The 16650-nt window shown below is 43.1% G+C and overlaps 1 long non-coding RNA gene across 1 annotated transcript; it reads left to right on the forward strand.

Moving 5' to 3' along the window:
• Positions 1-11265: 11265 nt before the first annotated feature.
• On the forward strand, positions 11266-16042 carry LOC135180087 (uncharacterized). The gene is made up of 3 exons (XR_010304266.1): positions 11266-11302; positions 14054-14112; positions 15538-16042. It is a non-coding gene; the product is annotated as an uncharacterized LOC135180087 (long non-coding RNA).
• The last annotated feature ends 608 nt before the right edge of the window (positions 16043-16650 follow it).

The following is a 16650-nucleotide window of genomic DNA, read 5'->3' on the forward strand; positions in this document are numbered from 1 at the left end:
CCTCAACCACCTCCCTGGGCAACCCATGCCAGGCTCTCACCACTCTCATGGTGAAGATTTTCCTTGCAGGCTGAAGCAGAGAATTAAGGGAACAGCAGGTCTTACTCATGGAGGTGAGATAGGTAGTCAAAAGAGATCCCTTGCTGGATTGTTCTGCAGGAGCAGCCTTCTGATGCTGCAGGCAATATCCAATCCTGGATGTCCACACAGCAGAATTCCAAAGCGAGTGGCATAGCTGCCAAACTCAAGAATGTCTCATGCACCATGAGTGGAATCATCATGGAATGATGCTGCCTTCACAAGGGGCAGGGGAGAGCCAAAGTGTTAGCATCTTCCCAGTTCAGGAGGCAGCCAGGAAGTTGGCTGCTGATATGATTTGAGAGTGGCCAGTCTGGATGCCACTGACAACTCTCTCAAAAGGACCCCAGGGCTTGCCAAGCCTGCAAGTTTGCACAGAATGGTGCAAAAGTGGAGAGAGCCATCCAAAGGCAGGGACTGTGTAAAACCAAGAACCATGCAAAAAGGCAGGAGCCATCAAAAAACAGGGGTGGTCCAAACCAGCAATTCTGTTGTGGCAGGAGCTCTTTCAAGGCTGGAATCTTTCAAGACAGGAACTCTCAAGGTGGGAACCTCTTCCCATTCTCCTTTGCTCTATATATCCTTTTCTGGACAGTGCCCATTTGCCATTTTATGCTGGGCACGAAAACCCAGCCAACCACCAGCCTGATTCCAGTGCAGGCTTCCACAGGGGCCAGGACACACACAGGAAAGTGCCTTTTGCTGTTCCCCCTTCAAGACTGCAGGGTGAGGGTGGTGGGGGGAGTGGAACAGCAGTTTTCACACCTTCTCCTATTCAAACCTGGGGTGGAGGGGTAGGGAGAAGAAAGAAACTTGGAGTACCTCAGAACACTCTATAAATTCATAAGGTATAGGCAACATAAAATGACAGCAATTATAAGCAGTTCACACACCAGGCAGCTTACAGTAAGAGCAGTCATAATATAGTCCTTAGTTATTGGAAATATAGGTTTACTGGTTCTGCATTTTAAAACCTTGGCATTTTTGTTTTCCAAAGCAACCTATAAATATTAATTCATCAACATCTCACATAGAAAATGGCTCTTTTGGGATCATGGGAAAATATATGTACAGTCTTGGTCAGAGCCTGCATGCCTGTGAGTCCTCTTCATGTGGCAGAGAGCATGTACTGCATTAGAAAATGCTAATAGACAGACTATGACATTCCCCCATCCCATTAAGCCTGAAGGAGTGTCAAAATTTGCCATCTGGCTCTCCATGTGCACCACTTTTGTCAAATTCACTCTTCCCCTCGGTTTTTCTTCCCCCTTTATTTTTTTTTCTTTCTTGATTTTGTTGCTTCCACCACAAGTCCTTTCATCTTTCTTCCCTTTGGAACAGAAATCTTCATTTTAGTGAGAGATGCTTTTCCTCCCTTCTGCTTCTGCCTACCCACAGATGCTAATAACAGCTCCTTTTTAGGCTGATGACTAGTCTCTATAGCAATCAAGCATCAGAAGCACTCAGTGCTAAAAAATAAGCAGATCTTGGTAGCAGCCTTCAATTTTTTTCCTCTTCTCTTCTCTTTTTTTTTTGCAGCAGTTACCACCTGCCTCACCTCTGCAGAAGACTGTAAATGTGCTGATACTCCCCTGATGGAATGGATCAGATAGAGGGAAACAGCACTGTGTGCATTAGTTTCCTAAAGTACTAGACCAAATTAAATGTAGTTGATTTTACCTCATTTTATGAAACTAACAAAGCATCTGAAACATAGATAAATATTAGCATCCTTCATTTTTTTCCCCCTTCTCTTCTCTTCTCTTCTCTTCTCTTCTCTTCTCTTCTCTTCTCTTCTCTTCTCTTCTCTTCTCTTCTCTTCTCTTCTCTTCTCTTCTCTTCTCTTCTCTTCTCTTCTCTTCTCTTCTCTTCTCTTCTCTTCTCTTCTCTTCTCTTCTCTTCTCTTCTCTTCTCTTCTCTTCTCTTCTCTTCTCTTCTCTTCTCTTCTCTTCTCTTTGCAGCAGTTACCACCTGCCTTCACCTCTGCTGATACTCCCCTGATAGAATGGATCAGGTAGAGGGAAACAGCACTGTGTGCATTAGCTTCCTAAAGTACTACACCAAATTAAATGTAGTTGATTTTACCTCATTTTATGAAACTAACAAAGCATCTGAAACATAGATAAATATTCTGTAGCTAAATATTCAGTATAGCTAAAATGCCTGATGGAAGTGATACACAGAAGATTGACTACTCTTATGTTAAACACAGAATACTGGAATAGTGAATAAAATGCTACCCTGTGTATTTGGGGTGAAAATGCAATAAAGATTCTAATTCATAAGGGGATGCATTGCCAGACTGAGTGAAGATGAAAATATTTCATTTTCTATGCATGGATGTCTGCGTAATATTGCAAAGGAAAGGTGAATAAGTAGAGTTTGGGTTTTTTTTAATTGCAAAGGCAAGATTTGGATACTGTATGCTGTGCAGGGAAATCAAATAAGATGTTCTGTCAGGAAGATAAAAAATAAATATCATTAGTTCTCTAGGCTGATTCTAAGCTATCAAAAATGCATCCAGTCTAACATAGATGGCATTTAGTTATGGCACAGATGAATATTTACTAATATCCTACAGAGACTGGAAGGAGTGCTTTTGTTTTAATAGGCACTTGAAGACATGATATTCAAAATGTTTCCTTTGTTTGGCATCAAAAAGTATTATCATTTATTTTCAGAAGAGCATGCAAACAAACCCATCAGGGGATGTACAGTACTGACAGGCTTTCAGACAGAAGATTAGTTCTGAAGGAACAAAACTTCAAGCAATTTGCTAACTGTTTCAGTCAAACATGTTTAATAAAGAGTGCAATACATAAGATCCTAAGTTGCTTTAAAGATTTCCAATAAGGTCAGAGCAAAACCTATTTTGGTGCATTTGACAGTGGCAACAAGAAAAAGTATAAATTAAATCCCCAAGCAGCGCTACAGGCTGGGGACAGAGTGGCTGGAAAGCAGCCAGGAAGAAAGGGACCTGGGGTTACTGGTAGATAGCAAGCTGAAGATGAGCCAGCAGTGTGCCCAGGTGGCCAAGAGAGCCAATGGCATCCTGGCCTGCATCAAGAACAGTGTGGCCAGTAGGACAAGGGAGGTTATTCTGCCCCTGTACTCAGCACTGGTCAGGCCATACCTTGAGTGCTGTGTTCAGTTCTGGGCCCCTCAATACAAGAGAGATGTTGAGGTACTGGAATGTGTCCAGAGAAGGGCAACAAAGCTGGTGGGGGGCCTGGAACACAAACCCTATGAGGAGAGGCTGAGTGAGCTGGGGGTGTGCAGCCTGGAGAAGAGGAGGCTCAAGGCAGACCTCATTGCTGTCTACAACTACCTCAAGGGAGGCTTTAGCCAGGTGGGGTTGGTCTCTTCTGCCAGGCAACCAACAACAGAACAAGAGGACACAGTCTCAAATTGTGCTGGGGTAGGTCTAGGCTGGATGTTAGGAGGAAGTTGTTGGCAGAGAGAGTGATTGACATTGGAATGGGCTGCCCAGGGAGGTGGTGGAGTCACCGTTCCTGGAGGTGTTGAAGCAAAACCTGGATGAGGCACTTAGTGCCATGGTCTAGTTGATTGGCTAGGGCTGGGTGCTAGGTTGGAGTGGATGATCTTGGAGGTCTCTTCCAAACTGGTTAATTCTATGATTCTATTATTCTATGATTTCAAGACAAAAAAACAAGTGTACTTTAGATTTTGTAATGAATGGGCAGTCTCGATGAGGCAGATGACTTGAAAGGCAGCACCAAGCATGCATTTTTAGTGAAGCTTTGACTATTCCTTCACAGTGTCTTTATCAAACATGTTAAGGGGTACCAGAATAGGAGATATTAACCTTTATGAACTGGTATCATGGGGTTGAATAGTTTGGAGAAGAGAAGGCTGAGAGGGGACCTTATTGCCCTCTACAACTACCTAAAAGGAGGTTGTAGTGAGGCTGAAGCTGGTTTCTTCTCCTGAATTACTAACAATAAGACAAGAAGAAATGTCCTCAAGTTGCATCAGGAGAGGTTTAGTTTGCATATTGGGAGGAAGCTCTTTTCTGAGCAGGTGGTCAGGCACTGGCACAGGCTGCCCAGGGAGGTGGTGGAGTCACCATCCTTGGAGGTGTTTAAAAGGAGAATGGATGTGGTGCTTGAGGCTATGGTCTTGTGATGAAGGATGCTGGGATGAATGTTGGACTGGACGATCCTGGTGGTCCTTTCCAACCATACTCATAGCGATGTTGTGCTGAGTGATTTGGTTTAGTCAAGGACTTGTCAGTGTGAAACTGATGATTGGACTCGATGATCTTGAAGGGCTTTTCCAATCTAAGAAATTCTGTGAGTCTGTGGTGTGAGCCATATGTGGGAACATGGGGAAACATGAGGGGAACTGTATATAAAGGTACTAGAATAATTCATTCCTTTTTTTGTTTTGTTTTAAGAATAACTTTATCCATACAAAGGTGATTCTGCATGTTGCTATGCTGTGAAAATCATTTACTGTGCAGAAGCTCATATTCTGTCTTCAGGTACAACAGGCATATGGAGTGCAGCAGACCTCCATCATACTCCTAGGTATGAGAGATTAACAAACAAGGCAGGCTATGCACTGTTTCACCTAGCTGAAGTAAAATAACTTTGCAGCACAAATAAGATCTGAGAATACTCTTCACTGTGCAGTTGATAGCACAGTGATATCTCCCCTCTAACCACTTTATCTCACTGCGGGCTCTGAGCACTCACTCTGTGTCAGCAAAGACACTCAGCACACGATAAACAGACTATCTGTACTCTTCAGTTTAAAAGCAGATGGTTGTAGTCTTTGTTGACTAAAGGCTTATATAATACAACAGAGACCAGTAGGGGAAAGTACCTGGCTTTGCAAAGAAACACAGACGGGTAGTGTTATATAAGCAATATTAAAAGCAACATTGACACAGCAAAGGAAGAAAGGATTATTGAAAAATGCCAGCAGGGCATGAATAAGAGGCAATATGCAGTAGGAAGAGGGAAAAAAAAATGTTTCTTTATGTCAGACAAATTGTGGGCCAGAATCTCAGTGTTCATTTAATGGGAATGTGCCTTCCTGGTTGATAAGAGTGCAAAGACTATCTTGAAAGCGTGAAATGGATGGTGAGTGATGCACTTTGTTAGGCTTCAGCAGTAAAGCCTGAAACCCACAACCTTTGTATCTTTTAATAACCCATTCATTTCCATGCTACATTCATCTAGCTACTGAATGGTGACAGCTGAAAATTCACATCACTGGTTCTAGCTCAGCAACAGCTAGAAGCTAAAGGATGGCTCATTACAATACAAAAGCCATATATCTGCAGGGAGCAGCTTTGTTGTCACACAGGAGGTGATAGAAGATTTTGCAATTAGAAAAGAAATGCCACTGATTTTCAACTCTATTTAGGGAGAAACAAGGCTCAAGTAGTGTGAAGCTTGTCATTCTTCTGTGGTGAAGCCCTGCCAGAACATACCAATGGTAGTGTGTTTAGCACACATATATGTGTGCCCTACTGATTAGAGCTACATCTTGACACCCAAAGTCAGCAGAGCTGTAAGAGCCTTAGGAAGTTTTCATTTTGTACTTCATGATTGATATTCAGTAATGTTTCTTCTGGAAACTTCTGGAAAGTTCTTCACTGAGAGAGTCATTGGACACTGGAATGGGCTGCCCGGGGAGGTGGTGGAGTCGCTGTCCCTGGGGCAGTTCAAGGCAAGGTTGGACATGGCACTTGGTGCCATGGTCTAGCCTTGAGCTGTGTGGTAAAGGGTTGGACTTGATGATCTGTGAGGTCTCTTCCAACCTTGGTGATACTGTGATACTATGTAATATACTCTTGACCTTTCAAGGAACAGCTTTCTCCTTTGAAAGGTAGCTTCTTCTTTGTTTTTTCTCTTTTTATGAGTCTAGATATCTATGGGTCAAGAAAGAGAGCAATGGAGTACTGTAGTAAATTGACCAGCATACAGTGCCACTGTCCCCACAATTGAATCAGAGCTGTGAAACATATCCCTTGTATTAAAATAGCTGAGCTCTGTGTTTTGTTTCCAGCAGTAGGAATCTGGATTTCTGTGGAGGAATTTCTTGAAGAGAATGGCCATGTGAGCAATCCTGGCTTCTTAGCTGATTATTAAGAGTTGCTGTGAATTCTGCAAAGGGGTCATGAAGGGTCTGCCTGCGTGATAATAACAAGCAAAGTGAGCATTTTGACCTTGGTTCCTACAGCTTCAGGATGCCTTGTGTGGGGTGGAAGAGATAAGTGGGCATCTGGTTAAGGAGAAAAACAAGGCTTGGTGTGTGTAAAAGACTGGGTTGTGCTTGCCTAGGTTATGCTAATGTGTAGCTGTGTGGTCTATGCTCAAGACTATATAAATGGAGTCAGAATGAACAATAAGGGTCTCCAGTGGGATTCACATTGAATCATGAGGCATCACTCTGATCACGTTGGTCTGTGTAGCTTTGTCCATTGATCTTCTGCAGATTTCCACAAGCATAAGATTAAATTCTAACTGTTCTTGTTCCAAGTATACATCACTGTAGCAGAATGCAAACGATCCACTTTGGTATGGAACTTTGTTCTGTGGCCTGTAGAACAAATTCCATCCAAATCAGTTTCTCTGTGGATGCAAAAAGATCAAACCACAGGATCATTTTGGTGAAGTTTGGCAGTGTTTTCTTCCTTTGTTTTTCTAGAAAAGTGAAACAGTTTTGCATACAGAATTATAAGGTGATGGGGATGATGATAATGACGATTAATGAGTCATATCTGGCAGTCCTCAGAGTGAAAGAGGAGAGGTCTTCTACCTAGGTATCTATCACTACTGCCTTGGCATCTGTTTGCTCATTGGCATTTTGGGGATTAATGTGCATATGCTGCTTCAGTGTTTTACTTGTCAATCTGTGGAGTTCACTAAATGGTCATCTTGTAAAAAGCCTCAAATTATTTTTCCCCTGGATCTATGAGTAAAGAACTAACAGGAGCTTTGGAATAAAAAATGAGGGAAACAGCTCTTCTGAGTAGGAAAATGCAGCTCTTGATATTGCAAACTTCTTTTATTTTTGAGAGGGACCTGACCAGTCTGCAGAGGTGGGCACGAGCCTCTCATGAGGTTCAACAAGACCAAGCACAAGGCCCTGCATCTGGGTTGAGGCAACCCCAAGCACAAATCCTGACTGGGCAGTGAGTGGCTGGAAAGCAGCCCTGAGGAGAGGGACCTGGGGGTGCTGCTGGACCAGAAGCTCAACATGAGCCAGCAGTGTGCACTTGCAGCCCAGAAAGCCAACCAGATCCTGGGCTGCAGCAGGAGAAGTGTGGCCAGCAGGGTGAGGGAGGTGATTCTCCCCCTCTATTCTGCTCTGCTGAGACCCCACCTGGAGTACTGCATCCAGTTCTGGAGTCCCCATTATAAGAAGGATGTAGACATGCTGGAAGGTGTCTGGAGAAGGGCCACGAGGATGCTCAGAGCAGTTGGAGCAGCTCTGCTGTGAGAACAGACTGAAAGAGTTGGGGCTGTTCAGTCTGGAGAAGAGGAAGCTCCCAGGTGACCTTCTTGTGGCCTTCCAGTATCTGAAAGGGGGCTACAAAAAATCTGGGGAGGGACTTTTTAGACTCTCAGGGACAGACAGGACTGGAAGGAATGGAGCAAAGCTGCAGATCGATAAGTTCAGTCTGGAGGTAAGGAGGAAGTTGTTGAGCATGAGAGTGGTGAGAGGCTGGAATGGGTTGCCCAGGTTGGTGGTTGAGGCCCCATTGCTGGAGGTGTTTAAGGCCAGGCTGAATGAGGCTCTGGGCAGCCTGCTCTAGGGTAAGATGTCTGTGCCCATGGCAGGGGGGTTGGAACTAGCTGATCCTTGTGGTCCCTTCCAACCCTGACTGATTCTATGATTCTACGATACTTTATTCAGCAGCACTGGAAGATAAGTTTTGTTTCAAATGCCTAATTACTCTAACTGAAGGCACATGGTTTCCTTTAGGTAAATATTAGAAAAGTTGTTCAGGTATGTATTTATTATTTGTTTTCAGTGCTAAACATGAAGTGTGCAGAAGCCATCTAAAAAAAAAAGAGAAAAAAATGTTGCCTTGTTCATCTTAAATACCCATAAATTTGCAAATGAGGATATGGATTTTGACATAGATCAGCTTAGTGATGGTGCTGAGACATCATTCTATTTATTAGAAGGTCCTAAACCTAATTAATAATCCCTCATTCCTCTCTCCCTCCTTTTACTACTCTCTTATAGCCATGCCATATATATGACTGAAAGTGTGGTTTTAGTGATGTTCTTGCTCAGATGTAATCACAGCACAAAGGACAAGTGAATGTGAATGGTCATCCAGTAGCCATTCTGGGGAGCAATTGCTTTGGTTTACTTTTCCCCTTGCCACCCATCCATTTCAACTGCAATTTGCTTCATAGTCAGTGCCATAGTCTAGTTGATTGGATAGGGCTGGGTGCTTGGTTGGACTGGATGATCTTGGAGGTCTCTGCCAACCTGGTTAATTCTATGATTCTATGACAGAAAAGGAATGACAGAGCAAGACACAGTGAAAGTCAGGCTACTCTGCAGTCTTTTCAGATACATTGTTTTATTTTTTCTATGCATGATATTTAAGTAATTAGTCCTGATGCATCCCTGATACTTAGGCTGCACTAGGAAAAAAAGGCCACTGTTTAGCTGATAAATCCAACAGCAAGGGAAACAAACAAATAACAAAACAAACCCAAGAAACTCGTTAAGTTTTGCATCAATATTACTTATGTCAAACCTGAAAATAACTTCCTTTTATTAATACAGTTGTCATTGGTACAGCATCAGGAGCCTTTTAACCATGGGCTGCCCAGGGAGGTGGTGGAGTGGCCATCCCTGGAGGTGTTCAAAAAAAGCCTGGATGAGGCACTTAGTGCCTTAGTCTAGTTGATTGGACAGGGTTGGGTGCTAGGTTGGACTGGATGATCTTGGAGGTCTCTTCCTACTTGGTTGATTCTATGATTCTATGATGAGGCACATAGTGCCGTGGTCTAGTTGATTGGACAGGGCTGAGTGTTAGGTTGGACTGGATGATCTTGGAGGTCTCTTTTGCAACCTGATTGATTCTATGATTCTATGATGAGGCACATAGTGCCATGGTCTAGGTGATTGAACAGGGCTGGGTGATAGGTTGGTCTGGATGATCTTGGAGGTCTCTTCCAATCTGGTTGATTCTATGATGAGGCACATAGTGCCATGGCCTTGTTTATTGAACAGGGCTGGATGCTAGCTTGGACTGGATGATCCTGGAGATCTCTTCCAACCTGGTTGATTCTATGATTCTATTCTATGATTAATGTCAAAGTGCTTCCTACTTCCCAGCTCAAAAGAAGCACAGAGCAAAGATATAGCATATGGCTGTCCAAACTGTGACCAAGCATTGGTATTTGTAGTGGTAGTCTTTGAATTGAGGGAACATCTAATACAAATCTGTTCCTAGTAAGCTGCCTCCATTATGCATTTAAATATATGTATATACATGAACATATAATTGAGATGGATGTACAGGTGGTATACTTCAAGAGAGAGTCAGAAAAAGAGATTGAGGTTAAATGCACATTTGAAAGTGGGGGTTTTGAAACTCTTGCTTTTTGCACATTCAAATTCAGATGTTTTTCAAGAAGTTAAATAGGATTCAGTTGTGTGAGGATTACTTTGTATACAGCCTGGATTTAAATCACAGGGCATTTCAGATCAGCTACTGTGTTCAAAGCAGCTTCTGTGAAAGGATTTATAGCTTCTAGGATATTAGCCTAGCAGGTCTTCTAGCTGAATTTGATATGGAATGTAGATTTTACATGGTCCTTGTCTTTTTTTTTTTCCTGTGGTAAACTTGATCTGTTCTTTAAAGGTATTAACTGACTCAGAATTATTTGCTTTATGTAGAGGATTTTAAGTAGAGGAAGATAGAGTTAAACTATGTGAAACCACACTTTCCATTTAATTTTAGAAGTGGAAAAGTAAAGTCTCTAGAGTGAAAGAAGTACTTAGAAGCATCCATTCAGTGCTCTAGAAACCTGCAGATGATGCTTCACTGAGGGTAATGTCTTGGATTATCATTATGTAGCATTTTTCTAAAAGGATGAAAAGAACATAGAATATTTATAAGGGGGGGGGGGGGGGTGGGGGGGTGGGAAGAAGAGATTTTGGTAAGCTTTTTAAGAAAATGAAACATGCCTGCAGTATTTCCCCCACAAGCAGATGGCCAAACATAACAAATCAATAGTATGTAAATAACAGTGTTAAGGAGATCTGTTGCAAGGCATGAAAAATGACTGATTTCTTGGCTGCTACCTTCACACAGACTAAACCTTCACAGTGAAGAGTAGGATGAATGTGGTTTCTTTCACAGAGACAGATGCAGTGGCTCAAAGTTCATTTACAAGTCCATTTGTTTTTTGTGTGTGGGGGGGTTTATTCCAATGCAGAATCAGCAGTTGCCCTTTAGAACTTGTAAAGGTGATACCTAAGAAATATGGAGTAGTGTAAGGTCTGAAAGACAGGAGCAGCAGAAGGAAACACTGTTCTGTTTTCACAAGGGTTCTAAGTCCTCCACCTACACAAGTCTATGGCAGAGGATTGTGGTGGGAACTCTTGCAAATTTGAGGCGAGCTGTTAGAGGAGACAGATTGTGCAACAGTGAACTGCTTGTTCTGTGGCACACAGTCAGAGCCCTGGTACAAATGTCTGTCTTCAGAAGCAAAGCTGCAAGAAGAGTGCTGCTCCAGATTGTATCCTAGTGTCACGCTCCTGGAAGTACAATTTATTCAGTACTTTCACAGAACCACAGAATGCTAAGGGCTGGAAGGGACCTCAAAAAGAGTCCAAGCCCCCCTGCCAAAGCAGGACCCTTTCCCCTCCATGCCCTGCCCAGTGCAGTTTTCCCTCCTTTCCTCTCCATCTATTTCCCCCCATCTTCTCCTTTTCTTTTCACCTCCTTCCTTTACCCATGTTTCTTTTTTAATCTTCCTCCTTTTCTTCTCCATTGACCTCCTTTCAAAACCACCTTCCCTTTCCCACCACAGCTGTTCCTTTCCCACCCCATATTTTCCCTTTTTATTCCCCAAACCCAGAGCACTGCTGCTGGAGTCTCCTCCCACCCCAGGTGTGGCCACTTTGCCCTCCCTCCCCTATTTAATGGGCTCAGGAAGGCAGAAGCCCTAAGTTTGCCCATTTGGGCAGAGGGATCCTCCTCTCATCATCACTGGTGAGTCCCCATGGTACACACTGGGTGAATGGTGGAGGTGATCTAAAGGCCGGGGGGCCTGGTTGGCCCCCCGGTTCGTTAGGATTAGGCTCAAAGGCTCAATGGTTCCTGAAGCATCACCCATGGGTGCTGGCTGGGCTTTTTCACTTAGGCTGAGCTCCTCTCTGTTTAGCTGCTGCTTTTTGCTCAGTGGAGATGAGCTGAACTACTTGGCTGAAGTGGAAGCTTAGGGGTGAGTAGCACTGTGTAGTCATAGAATTGTTTGAAGACCCACAGTAATTTTTCATGTGTGTTACAAAGAATGTCTGAAGTATTTTAAGACATAGTTTGTCCCTAAAGCAGTCTAAGAGGTTTTGCTCATTAAAATGACAATAACAGAGATTTGGCCATAACTTTTAAAAGGCATTGTTCTAGTGCCTTGACTTGTGACCTGAGGGAGATACCATTTTAGACAGCTCCCTCTGACAGTGCCTTCCCTTCTATGGAATGTGAATGTTGATGTTTTACTTCCTTGCATTCAAATTCCTTGGATTAGGAGATTCTGTCTGGTCTCATTATACAAAGCAGAAGTAAAACATCATAAAATGTGAAATGAGAATAAAGACTCCAGTCATAAATTGAGCTTCTGCTGCTTATTATATTAGAGCAATCAGAAGAATGCACTGCAGCCTTCTGATAATAAGATACAGTAGAGTGAGTGCCAATAACTTATAACCTTATTAGTCAGGAATTAGAAGCACTTAAGTTATTATCTGAGAAACCTACTAGTTAAAAAAAAGCTGTTTATACTATTGATCTGAAAAGGGGTTTGAATATCCTGCAAAATCACACTTACAGAACTAACAGTTCTGATTTAAAGAATATGTTGGGGTTTTATCCCTATTAGTTGGTGGTTTTTTTCCTAATATAATGAGATTTTTCTTAAGATCTTGATTGTTAATCCTGGCTTGAGATTTGCCAGAAGAAAGATTTGTAATGTGTCCTTTCCCAAAGCAGAGTATCATAGTGGAAGGGACCACAAGGATCATCTAGTTCCAACCCCACTGCCATGGGCAGGGAGACCCCACCCTAGATCAGGGTAGATAGCCTGTAAGATAGCCAAATATCTTTGCATTTCACCTGTGAGGTTTTTTTGTGTTTTGGTTTGGTTTTTTTGGGTGTGTTTTCCTAGTACTATACTTTTTCAAATAATGAAAAGTAATGTTGTGATGGTTGGGGAGTTACCCACTTCTCCCACTCTTGCAAATCACCCAGGCTAGACTCAGCTGGCTGGAAAATAAAGAATGAAGCTTTATATTTACAGCTTAGCACAATATACAAGCAGGTATTTACAATATATACAGCTATGCACATAAATATACAAGTTGCATGTAATACAGAATACCCCTCCTAGAAATCAGAGTCCCCAGGAGGGGCTCCCAATAACCCTTCCACCTTCTTTCCACCCTTCTACCTTATCCCAGAGTTTGCCTTGCATTCAAGGTGAGTGTGGAGGATTGGCAAGGGGGGTTACAAGCAGAAAGATTAGTTACACAGGAGCAGACCAGGGAGAAAACACAGGCTCCAACAGACACAAACATACCCCCAATTATCTTATCTGTGTTCGTGTTCTTGTTTTTATACACCTCAGCAAGCCTATGTGTGAGGTAGCCATCACCTTTGTTTCCTTTTCACAGTTGGGGTTGGAAGGGACCACAAGGATCATCTAGTTCCAACCCCACTGCCATGGGCAGGGAGACCCCACCCTACATCAGGGTAGATAGCCTGTAAGACAGCCAAATATCTTTGCATTTCACCTGTGAGGTTTTTTTGTGTTTTGTTTTGGGTTTTTTGGGTGTATTTTCCTGGTACTATACATTTTCAAATAATGAAAAGTAATGCTGTGATGGTTGGGGAGTTACCCACTTCTCCCACTCTTGTAAAATCACCCAGGCTAGACTCAGCTGGCTGGAAATTAAAGAATGAAGCTATATTTACAGCTTAGCACAATCTACAAGCAGGTATTTATAATATATACAGCTATGCACATAAATATACAAGTTGCATGTAATACAGAATACCCCTCCTAGAAATCAGAGTCCCCAGGAGGGGCTCCCAATAACCCTTCCACCTTCTTTCCACTCTTCTACCTTATCCCAGAGTTTGCCTTGCATTCAAGGTGAGTGTGGAGGATAGTCAAGGTGGGGTTACAAGCAGAAGGATTAGTTACACAGAAGCAGACCAGGGAGAAAACACAGGCTCCAACAGACACAAACATACTCCCAATTCTCTTATCTGTGTTTGTGTTCTTGTTTTCATACACCTCAGCAAGCCTATGGGTAAAGCAGCCATCACCTTCGTTTCCTTTTCACAGCCTATAATCTAATTTTTCTCATTAAAATATTCCAGTTAGCCTCAAATTGGCACAAATGTGTAGTATGCTGTTGGGAATCTTTGTAACCTATTGCCTTCCATTTTTAAAGGGTAATTTTCTATCTTTATATGCAGTTGTGTTAATGATGTAAATAATTTCAGGACTATCTGAGCCAGCCAAAATCCAAACACTTCTGAACTCAAACATCTAGAAAACAGATTTGAGAGTGGCCTCTTAAGATGCTGCAACATTATTTATCTTACTTTGTAGTTTCATGATGATGGTTAGGAAGGATGGAAAAGATGTTAAAAACCACAAAACCCCAAGCTCATGTCAAGAGGCAAAATAACTTGTACACATTTCTGTGCCTATTGTCATATACTCTTTCTATTTCACAGATGTTGTCTAAGGGAAAGTTAAGACTGATTTGATGCTATGAATTTATGAAGCAGGAACAGTAGGTTTCATTTCAGTTGGCTACCCCGACTAGAATGGATGGTGGATGGGAGGAGGGATAGTCCCCACAATGGTGCAGTGAAAGCCAAGAGGAGTAAGAAACTGTTGTTCCCCACTATGCTCATGTCATGCTCACTGCAGAAGAAAAGGCTGGCTGAGGCCAAAAGGGGTTATGAGATCTGCAGTGTATTCTATAGCTTGTAGACTTTCCTCACTGGGATTTTTGGGACACTTTCTCAACTTCTGGTCAGAGGTTCTGCCCTTTTTTAAGTTGTGATGGTTTGAGTGTCCCCTGCCCCCCACGCTTTGGAAATCACCCAGACTAGACTCAGCTGCCTCTGGAAATTTGAATGAAGTTTTTTTACAGCTCAGCACAATATACAAGCAGATAGTTACAGTATAGACAGAAATAGACAAGGTAAAATGTAATACAGAAACACAACAGCCCTCCCAGAAACCTGAGTCCCCAGGAGGGGCTCCCAATCCCTTCAAGGGGCCCTTCCACCTTTTCCCATCCCTCTACCTTACCCCAGACGTTGCCTTGTGCCCCAAGAAAGAATGGAGGTTTGGCCAGGGGGATTAGGAAGCAAAGTGGATTAAACAGAGACTGAGTGTGAGGTTAGAGAAATACAGCTCAGGTGAAGAGCAACTCCCTAATCTATGTTTGGATTCTTGTGCTAATACATCTCAGCAAGCCTATGAGTGAAGTAGACATCACCTTTAGAATCATAGAATCAAACAGGTTGGAAGAGACCTCCAAGATCATCCAGTCCAACCTAGCACCCAGCCCTAGCCAGTCAACCAGACCATGGCACTAAGTGCCTCAGCCAGGCTTTTCTTGAAGACCCCCAGGGACGGTGCCTCCACCACCTCCCTGGGCAGCCCATTCCAATGCCAATCACTCTCTCTGGGAAGAACTTCTTCCTAATATCCAGCCTATACCTACCCTGGAACAACTTGAGACTGTGTCCCCTTGTTCTATTGCTGGTTACCTGGCAGAAGAGGCCACCCCCCACCTGGCTACAATGGCCCTTCAGGTAGTTGTAGACAGTAATAAGATCACCCCTGAGCCTCCTCTTCTCCAGGCTAAACAAGCCCAGCTCCCTCAACCTCTCCTCATAGGATTTGTGCTCCAGGCCCCTCACCAGCTTTGTTGCCCTTTGTTTCTCCCACCTGGAGCAGTTCTGACTGCCTGCACTTACTAACCATGTTGTCATCAGAAAGTCTTCTCTATTGAATTGTCCAAGTAATAAATTGTTATTATAGTAATGATTCACTGTTACTCTTCATGCAAACTTGAGAATCCAGACTAGCATTCTACTTGTCACACCTTTCATTTTGAATGTAAATGTTATCAGCTATTTTTGTTATGAAACTGTTGTCCTGGTGTGTGTATTCATTCAGTTTTATTACCACTCTTTTTCAGTGTGTGGCCATTTGAGCTGGTTGCCTTTGAGAACCACAAAGTTACAGACCTCCAGGAGCCAGAGAGATCTGGGGAGGTGTGCTGCAACCTGTAATCTTTTTGTTTCATAGCCATGAGTTCTGCATCACTATAAATCTGGCTGGGAAATCAGGTTTTCCCCTTTCTTTCCCCCCAACCAAGAAGGACAAGGAGGTTCCTATCTTGCTGGAGGGGGACATAAGACCTGGCCAGCACTGGCAGTGCTACCAATTAGGCCTGGACTGGCTTAATTTGGCCTGGAGTTGCTAAGCTGAATTCTGTGCTGTGTTATAGTGGTTTTGGTATGGGGGTAGAGAGGCATGGGTGGGGGTGGCATGTGAGCCTGGGATTTTGTTTCTCATGTAAAGCTTTGGCCTAAGTAAAGCATGACAGAGATGTACTATGGATTTTTGTGTCTTTTGTGTTCCTGCACTATTGTAAGTAGTTGCAAATAGCCTTTCCAATAAAGCTTTCCAATTCTCCAATCCTCTGTGTGAGCAGTTTTCTTTTGCCCCTTGAAGAGGTAACAGAGCAATCTGGCCTGCTTAAAACCACAATGCAGTGCATGATCAGAACCTTCTTCATGAACCCAGATAGTTATGCTCTGCCAGGCAAAACAGTTTCTGCTACCAAACTCTGGTCACGTTGGAGTTAAGTTTCCTATAGGAAAGACAATTGGGGAGCATTTGATAGCAATAGAATGCAGTTTACCATTTCAGAACATACAGGGGGAAATAGTCTTGCTAGAGCTAGCCATGCTTATTGTACAAGTACTTTGAGATTAGTCATATTACAGAATCACAGAATGTTGGAGGTTAGAAAGGACCTCTAGAGATTAGAGTCCACCCCCCCTGACAAAAGTAGGATCACCTAAGGGTTGGACTTGATGATCTGTGAGGTCTCTTCCAACCCTGATGATACTGTGATACCTAGGGTGGGCTGCACAGGAATGCATCCAGGCAGGTTTTGAAAGCCTCCATAGAATGGTTTGCTTTGGAAGGGACACTGAAGATCATCTAGTTCCAGCCCCCTGGCATAGGCAGTGACACACTGCACTAGATCAGATTGCCCAAGGCCTCTATGTAAGTGAAGGGA

This window comes from Pogoniulus pusillus, chromosome 12 (genome assembly GCF_015220805.1).
Source record: "Pogoniulus pusillus isolate bPogPus1 chromosome 12, bPogPus1.pri, whole genome shotgun sequence".
NCBI classification, from domain to species: domain Eukaryota; kingdom Metazoa; phylum Chordata; class Aves; order Piciformes; family Lybiidae; genus Pogoniulus; species Pogoniulus pusillus.